Here is an 8,160-nt window from a genome sequence, read left to right on the forward strand (position 1 = left end):
ATACAATGATTGTCTCAATACTTGAGGATCTCGAAAATGATACTAATGAAACTGTTTTTGCTAGTTGCAGTACTGAGCATATACAGCAGATGGAGATGCTTCCATTTTCCATGCACATTGACTGGCAAAGTATGCTCCTTCTGTTCTAGGAAGTGTATAGAACACATTTCATTTTGATACATCCACTGCCCTGGGTAGGATTTTTGTACATTCGGGCAAAGTAAATGTATTCATGTGCAAATGATCCTGGCCAGTCACCCACATTAGCTGCAGTAGTGTGTCTAAATAAGAGACCAATGTCTAGGATTGTTCCACAGCATTCAGGGTTAACACCACACAAATCCATGCCCCACCCATGAGTATGTCATGGGCCCTCCATAGCATAGAGCTGGCCCTGGTCTGGTCTCCTGAATCTACACAGAGATCACTGATCAGTCCTTATGAGGTGTAAGGGCACATGCTTATTAACCCTCATGTTGAAGTTGATGACAGCCGGGTGGTCATGAAAAATGCATTTGGGGTTTAAAATTCAATAAACTGCTTTTATATTAGGGGTTTATTGAAGGCAAGTAATTTTTACCCTTAGGACAAGGGGAGTATGCAGAATGTCAAGACTTCAGGCTATGAAGGGGTCTGCCATGTACAGAGGTTGATTATCTGTGATGTTTTCACATGCTCATCCCCTCATAAACATGGAAGAGGATCACCCAGGGAATGGGACCTCACAGTGGGGCTCCACGCAATGTTCAGCTAGCCTTTTGAAAGGGTAATCAAACCAATTTTTTGATGGCCTCACTGCCCTAAGTGAATATAATCGCATGCGTAACAATAATGGCTTTCTTGGCTGCAGGGTACTGAATTTCCCAGGATAGAGTGTGTGTCACTGGCTGAGAGAATGCGTGTTTGTATGTGTGGGGAGAGAAGCCGCGCGTGTTGAACCGATGAGATTCCAATTTGCAATACACCAACTGTTCGTTTTGTCTTGAATCTCACAGATGCCTCCCCTCTTGCCAAGGTTCCTCCGGTGAGACATGGTGAGGCTCGCACAATATGCAATCTTCAAAGACGAGACGTTTTTGCGCTTTTGTTTGAAGCCGAGTCGCAGATGAAAGCGTTCTCTCTTTTTAACAACCATTTAAGGGATTTCAGGGTAATGGGGAGTGGAGGTTTCTTTTGAACACACAGTGAGATGGGCGAAGCGGCTGTCGACTGTTTTGACGCTTCAGTCCAACACATGATTTCACCTCAGGTTGGGAAACTGGGCCGAAGACAGACAGCCTCTCTGGATGGTCTCGATGCTCGTATCTCACGCCTCGCTTTCTCCTCCTACATCTTGCCATCATCAGGACTGTTGCCTTATGGCTGAATTTGAAAGGCTTCAATATGATTGGCTCATGTGGGAATTGATGTAAAGAGTGGAGTGTGTGTGTGTGTGTCTGCTTGCCTGCAAGTGTGTGAGTGGGTGTCTAAACTTCCCTGTGGTATTGAAGGTAGTATACAGTGAGCCTGGTATGCAGAATTATACACTGGGAATGTTAAAAGACTGCCACTCCCACCACACTCAATCATTACAAGTAGAAGCCTTGCAATGCACAACCTCACTAACAATTTAGCCTTTGTGTGGCCACGGTCTGCTTTGATTTGTGTAGCTAACTTAAAACGGTGCTGTGTTTTTGTCTGCGGCCTGTATTAATATTAGGGGTCATTGACAGCGTTGTGTTAATATGTATGGGGGGGGGGTGCAACAGTGCATAGAGAGCTCTAGGAGGTTAAGAGGATCTATCCCGGCTCCTTAAATATTTAGTGATTCTGTCAAGCTGTCGAGTCTGTCCCTGGATGAGGGCGAGTGGGTGTCCCACGGTTCAAGTGCTTTTAGATGCTCATCATCAACCAGCTACTTTGAGATGACAATGTAGTCAGAATGCAAGATTACCTTGTGGATTGTTCTCTCAAGTGTGCTCCCTTCCGCTCTGATTTAGAGTGCCGTTCAGAGTCCTACATCTGCATGTAATGGGAAAACCGACATGAGTTCTCGACATTACAGGGAGACAGACATGACCTAATCCTAACATTACTGGTAACATCTACTCTCCTTTCCCCCAGGTTGAAAAAGTTATTGTGCTGACAGACAATTCAAGTACCCCTACGGAAAGTGAACATGTGTGTTCCGTCTGAACGTAAAAGTTGAGCGCTTCGAAGCAATTTTTCATCCCACCCACGGAAGTAGTCAGTGGAGAGAGAGATAGCAATAGAGAGATTGTGAGGATGAGAGGAGAGATGGGGAGTGCTACAGAAAGTGAGTATTCCTCACAGTCATGTCAAAGCCTTTTCCCTCCCTGACTCAAAGACAAGTGCCCAGTGACCTGACAGCCTTGGTCACTGTGTAGTCCGTGGTTCAGAAGTTGACTGAAAAGCTTTATTATTGAGTAAAAATGAACATTTGAGAAGAGTCATTGCATCCGACAACTCCGCAAAGAAAGGCCTGATGTTCAGCACTTTTCAGTTTCAAAACATTTGTGACAGACGCACATCAAGAAGGTCACATTTAAAAACTAGGAAGTGTGCAGCTCCCTGCTGCTTCCCATCCCCCACCTCCAGCTCTTAAATGTCAAGAGCATAAGTGTTTTGGGTGGAATGATTCATGCTTTTAGAGACACACTCTTAGCTGGGGTGGTGCCCACACTTAGAAAAACAACAACATGGTATCAGAGAGTACAACCCACCCAGAAGCCCCCCACACGTCACTGCTCCTTGGCCTGAAAATACAATGAGTCTGACTCACTGAAATGGGAAGTAGGATATCATGTATTAAGACCCTTGACCATCATGTACTGAATGAAAAAGCACCCTTGAGGGAAAACGAGTCACCACAAAGTTCTCACGCACTTGCTCACTGCATCGGAAACTGGGAACCGTTAAATCCCTTCCATCACGCACAGAAGTGTGTGTGTGTGTGGTTGAGGCTGGGGCGAGGGGGGGTCATTCTAGGGAAAGCCTGTGTATAACCTACATGCACTAGCGTGTGTGAATGTGTGTGTGTGTGTTCTTTGTACCTGCAGGCTCAGCAATCTTCTTTTTTTTCCGTTGCACTGCAGACCGATAGATCAGTCGGTTCTCTGCTGTCTTAATACCTGAGGGGTTTCAATACACGCGTTAATGTCTCCTGTTTGACAAACGAGCCGTGTTCATGTGAAGTGGCCCTCTCTGACCTCCAGGCTTTACATCGGCTAAACCAGAAAGGCTCTGGGTTTTAGAGCAAGTTAAGAAGCTGTAGAAGTACTTAATTTGGAGCAACCACTCAACAGACAACGGTGAATGACTCTTTTTATACAGGCCCACCTGAAGGAGGAGACATTGCTCTCAACAGAAAAACAACAGGCCACTGTAGCACACTACACCATGCTGTATAGTCTTAGAATTGTGTCAGGGCAGAAGTATTTAGTGTCCCTAAGGGGGGGAGGGAAACACTAATAACACAGCCTTGCCCCCCCCCCCCCCCTCCACCATGAATTTGGACATTGGTTGCTACACTGCACTGAACTAGGTAACCCACCCAAGAAGAAATGTTTAGTAGTGTGAGTAGGGCTGGTCTCAGGACAGATCATCTTACCCCACCATGAGGTAGTCAGCCTCGTTTTTTGTTTTTTTTGTTTTTTTGTTTTTCTCCTCCCAAGCTCAGTGGAGTGCCAAACCAGTCCAGCATGGAGAGATTTTTACCCAAACAAACACAGCAGGAGGAATGTCTATGACGACCAAATTCAGGAAGAGGGAGATTGCTAACACATGTTACTGGGTGGACAACAAAGTGAGCTTTCCGAGTGTTCTGCTGCTCCGTTGAGGAGCCTAATTGCCAGAAACGTCAACCAGATGGTACAGAATATGTGATTATATTTGCACAAAAGGATAGCAAAATGTATATAGAAAAGTGGGTTGCCGAATATGAATAGCTACCTTTGTGTGTGTGTGTGTGTGTGTGTACGCATGTTTGTTTGTGGGGGCGTGGGGTGGAGTGAAGACATAAATGAGGTAACCTCACTTATTTAACATGTAAAGATGAAAGTCTGAAGTGCTTGAGAGAGAAAGAATGCCGGCGTTTTGCTGAAATCATCCTCTTGTGGTTTAATCTCACCGTTGAGGAAGAAGGTTCCTCTGAGCTCTCTTCAGAAAAAGCTTTTTCTGTCACTGGTTAGAAATCTCAACAGTTACATGAGATCAATATATGCAGAAGGAAGTGTGGGTTCTCTTCAGTATCACTCCATATAAACCCCACTATTTCATGGAATCCGAATGATGACGGCAATACTAACGATACTGCTTGAGGTCTACCTACTATATTTCCATCCCCAATGTCACTATTCAACCATGTAGTCAGTAATGCAAGGTCTGCATGCACCAGATCTATCGCAAATGCTTCTACAGTGGAACGCCCGGTGGAGGACCGAAAAAAAAGCTATATTCGTAGAAATGGATCGTCAAGCAGTCTTCTGCAAAATGATGCCATTTCTCCTTTTTTCTGTAAAATTAGCTCTTCCCTTTTTACTGGCATGAATAAAATGCAAGGGAAGAGCAACCCTTGATCTCTCATCCTGGCTTTCGGGTCTGTTAACACGAGATAGAGAGGTTCCGCCTTCCAGTAAAGCAGACTGGGATAATCCCTTCTGCATTGGAAATATCCCTCCAAAGCAGTGGCTTCTGGAAGTTATCTAGGATGAGTGAGGGTGAATTGGAATCAGAGTTGAGATAAAGGTGACGCCGACTGTTGCCGCTATCTGTAAGGTGAACAGGGCCCTATATTTCTAGAGCAACATGGATCAAATCTGAGAAATGGCCACTGTGAATTAGTACATAGATGTGGAATGTACCGGAAGGAATCTAATCCGATAAAGAAAATCAACAACCAAGTTGCTTTTACCTTTATTCTAGACATCATTTATTTTCCTTTTTGAGAGTTTGATCATTGCTTCATACCAGCCAGATGATGCCAACAGTGTCATGTTTTAGGTGAAATCAAAGTGCCTTGAATGCCCCGTTGTGGAAAAGATTCACACGAGAAAGACTTCAGACCTGAACACCAGTGACATTTAAGATCCTCAATCCTTCAGAGACTACTGTAGCAGCAGAAAAACCACAGCAACAACGAGTGGTGTAAGAGCTGGTTGGGGGGACATGGGGCGGAGGGGAAAGGGGGGGGGCACATCATCAATATTACACACATCTTTAACAGACAAACTTCCAAGGTCAGCGGTTCTGAATTCCTTGAAGCACTAGGGGTCTCTGTGAGAGTCTCGCCAAATCCAATCTTGGCCTCATTTCAGGCATGTGGGATATTACATATGCTGAGGGGGATTCGTTTTACATAGCGCATGTATGTACCGTTTGACATATAACCTTGTTTCTCCATCCTCCACTCATGCAGAGCACTGCAACGCTATGCCAACTACATTACCAAGACCATTGATCACCTACAGCCTGAGCAGAGAGAATTAATTAGGTTGGTTGTGCCCGGAGAGGGAGGCTAAGAGAGAGAGAGGAGAGAGGAGAGGAAGAGAGAATAAAAGATAGAACACATAGTCAGGCAAGACAGAGATGGAGCAATTGGAACGGAGCAAGGTGAGAAGAGGAGAGAGTGAAAGGGATGAGAGGGACGGAGGAAGGGAAACAGATAGAGAGAGAGAGAGACACCAGTGGAGGGTATACATCTGGAGAGTGAGATCCTGCTCAGGCAAGCAGGGGGAGGGACAGAGAAAGCGGGATTTACTGCTTTTTAAGAGACTCCTGCTGGGGGGGGGGGGGTTAATATGAACACCTTCCCACCCTCACCCCACAGTGCTGTCTGTGGCGTATACAGACAGACCCCCACAAAAACAACACCATCTTCTTTCCTTCATGTCCTCTGTCAGCCCTGGATCCAATGACAATCCAAGGTGTAACCAGACAATCTGACACAGTGCTCTTTTATAAGGCCCTCTGGGTCAAATATCAAATGTCACGAGTGATGAAAAGAAACAGGCATGACTGTATGTTTGGACTTGATGTGGGAGACAGATGGAATACAAGCAAAGAAGTAATTTGCCAAATGTACATATCTGGATACGATTTCACTTAGAAGGTTGCACTGTACATATGTCACATGTATAATTCTTCCTTTCATTTTGACACACACCATTAGGACAGAGGGCAAGGGAGGACAGACAGATACATTAGAACATTACTCTTTGTTACTTACAGTGTACCTTACTCCCCCCCCCCCCAACCTACTTTCCCCTATCAAATCTCCACCTTCTACAGACCCCGACCTCTGTATCATCAGACCCCCGGCTGTATGCACCCACTGTGTTTGGAGGGCCAGGCTAGCATAACTCAATTCTGCCCTTTTTTGCTCCAGGAGGTATCCCTTCACCTTCCCCATAACACGATTATCCTCATTCACGAATCCCAAACAGTCGTTTCAGAGCCCCTCCCTCTGCCTCTCTGTGGCCCAAGGGTCAGACTGGTGCTTTTTAACCTGGGACAAACCCAATCTCCAAGTCGGGAGGGATCCAATTATATATCCGGGCCAAGCCCTCATTGAGAACGGGGTCACCTCTACTCTTTATCTCTTTCACATCTGACGGAGATTAGAGTGTGTGTGTGTGTGGGGGGGGGGAGGGATTTGGGAGGAAGCTGAGGAGGAATGTTTGTTTGTGTGTATGAGGAGGTGCAACAGATTATTTATTTTTTATCAGCTGTGTCAAAGGATTTCGGGCAGACAACATCCTGGAGGTGAAGAGAACGCTTCTGGCAGGATGACGAGGAAAAAAGCGAAAGGAAAGTGGTCAGGTGTGTGATGACTTGGCAGATCTGTTATCGTTCTTGGCTTTGTTTATTTGTGTGTGTGTGTGTGTGTGTGTCTGTGTGTGTGTTAGAGAGAGAGCGAGCACATTTGGGTTTGTGTATGTGTGTGTCTCAGCATGTTTGTGTGTGAAGATAATACCATCCCTCATCACCCCCCAGCCCTCATCCAAACACACGACAGAAAGGATTTGCTGGTGTTCTACGGCTTCGTGGAACTTCCAGTGCCATTCCACTCCAAGGACTTCCACCAAAAGGCGCAGTGGCTATAATTAGCGGCTCCTGTGCCTGCCCACCTTTATTCAGTCATCACTGGACACACCATAATCACCAGTGTCATTGAACTTGGGTGTTGGACCGGATGACTGTATGCCCGGGCGAGGCAAGACACCACATATGAAGTGGCAGATAGCAGATGGGGGATGTGACAGATCTTTTGGAAGCTCTGGGAGAGAAAGAGAGAGAGAGAGAGAGAGAGAGAGAGAGAGAGAGAGAGAGAGAGAGAGAGAGAGAGAGAGAGAGAGAGAGAGAGAGAGAGAGAGAGAGAGAGAGAGAGAGAGAGAGAGAGAGAGAGAGAGAGAGAGAGAGAGAGAGAGAGAGAGAGAGAGAGAGAGAACCTTGCTGATTAAGCTAATTTAATGGATGAGCTCTACCCCAGTCAGGCTCCATGTCTGCTTAGTCCCAAAACCAGGGGGAAATGGCAGCTGTATTTTAATTCATCGCTCTCCCTGTGTTTTTTTTCCTCTGGCTTTTGCAGACAGACAGACAGACAGACAGGCAAGCAGACAGACAGGCTGGCAGGCAGGCAGATAACCAGACAAACAGAGAAACATAAAGAGAGACGGGGGGTAGAGAGTGAAGGAAGAGACTGGAACAACTGTGGAGCCAGTGGAGTCCCCCTGCGTAACCTCAGGAGCTAAGCATCCCATTCTGGGGATGTGGCTTGTCAGTACGCATCATCCATGCAGCACACCACAACAGGCAATTAGAAGCTCCAGGGAAAACACGGAGCGAGGAAGAGAGAGAGAACAGTTCTATCTATTTATAGAAAAGGAGGGTACCACATTGCTTGAACATTCAAACAATTTGATCTCTGGGAAGTTTCAAATCGATATCCCCCTCCTCCGGCAAAGTTTCTGGATGCTTTGGATGAAACGGAACAAGAGAAGGGTAGGAGGCCTCACCCCTAAAGGTCGATGTTGACGTTTCCTTTCATCTCAATTAGCTAAAATGACATCTTCTGCTCTGTACCCTTGCTAACCTAATCGCCTGTATCTCTGCTTCCTCTGCAGTCAATGCTAGATGGAGTCGAGAGAGCAACAAGAATCC

The sequence above is a fragment of the Osmerus eperlanus genome, chromosome 15 (assembly GCF_963692335.1).
Source record: "Osmerus eperlanus chromosome 15, fOsmEpe2.1, whole genome shotgun sequence".
NCBI classification, from domain to species: Eukaryota; Metazoa; Chordata; class Actinopteri; order Osmeriformes; family Osmeridae; genus Osmerus; species Osmerus eperlanus.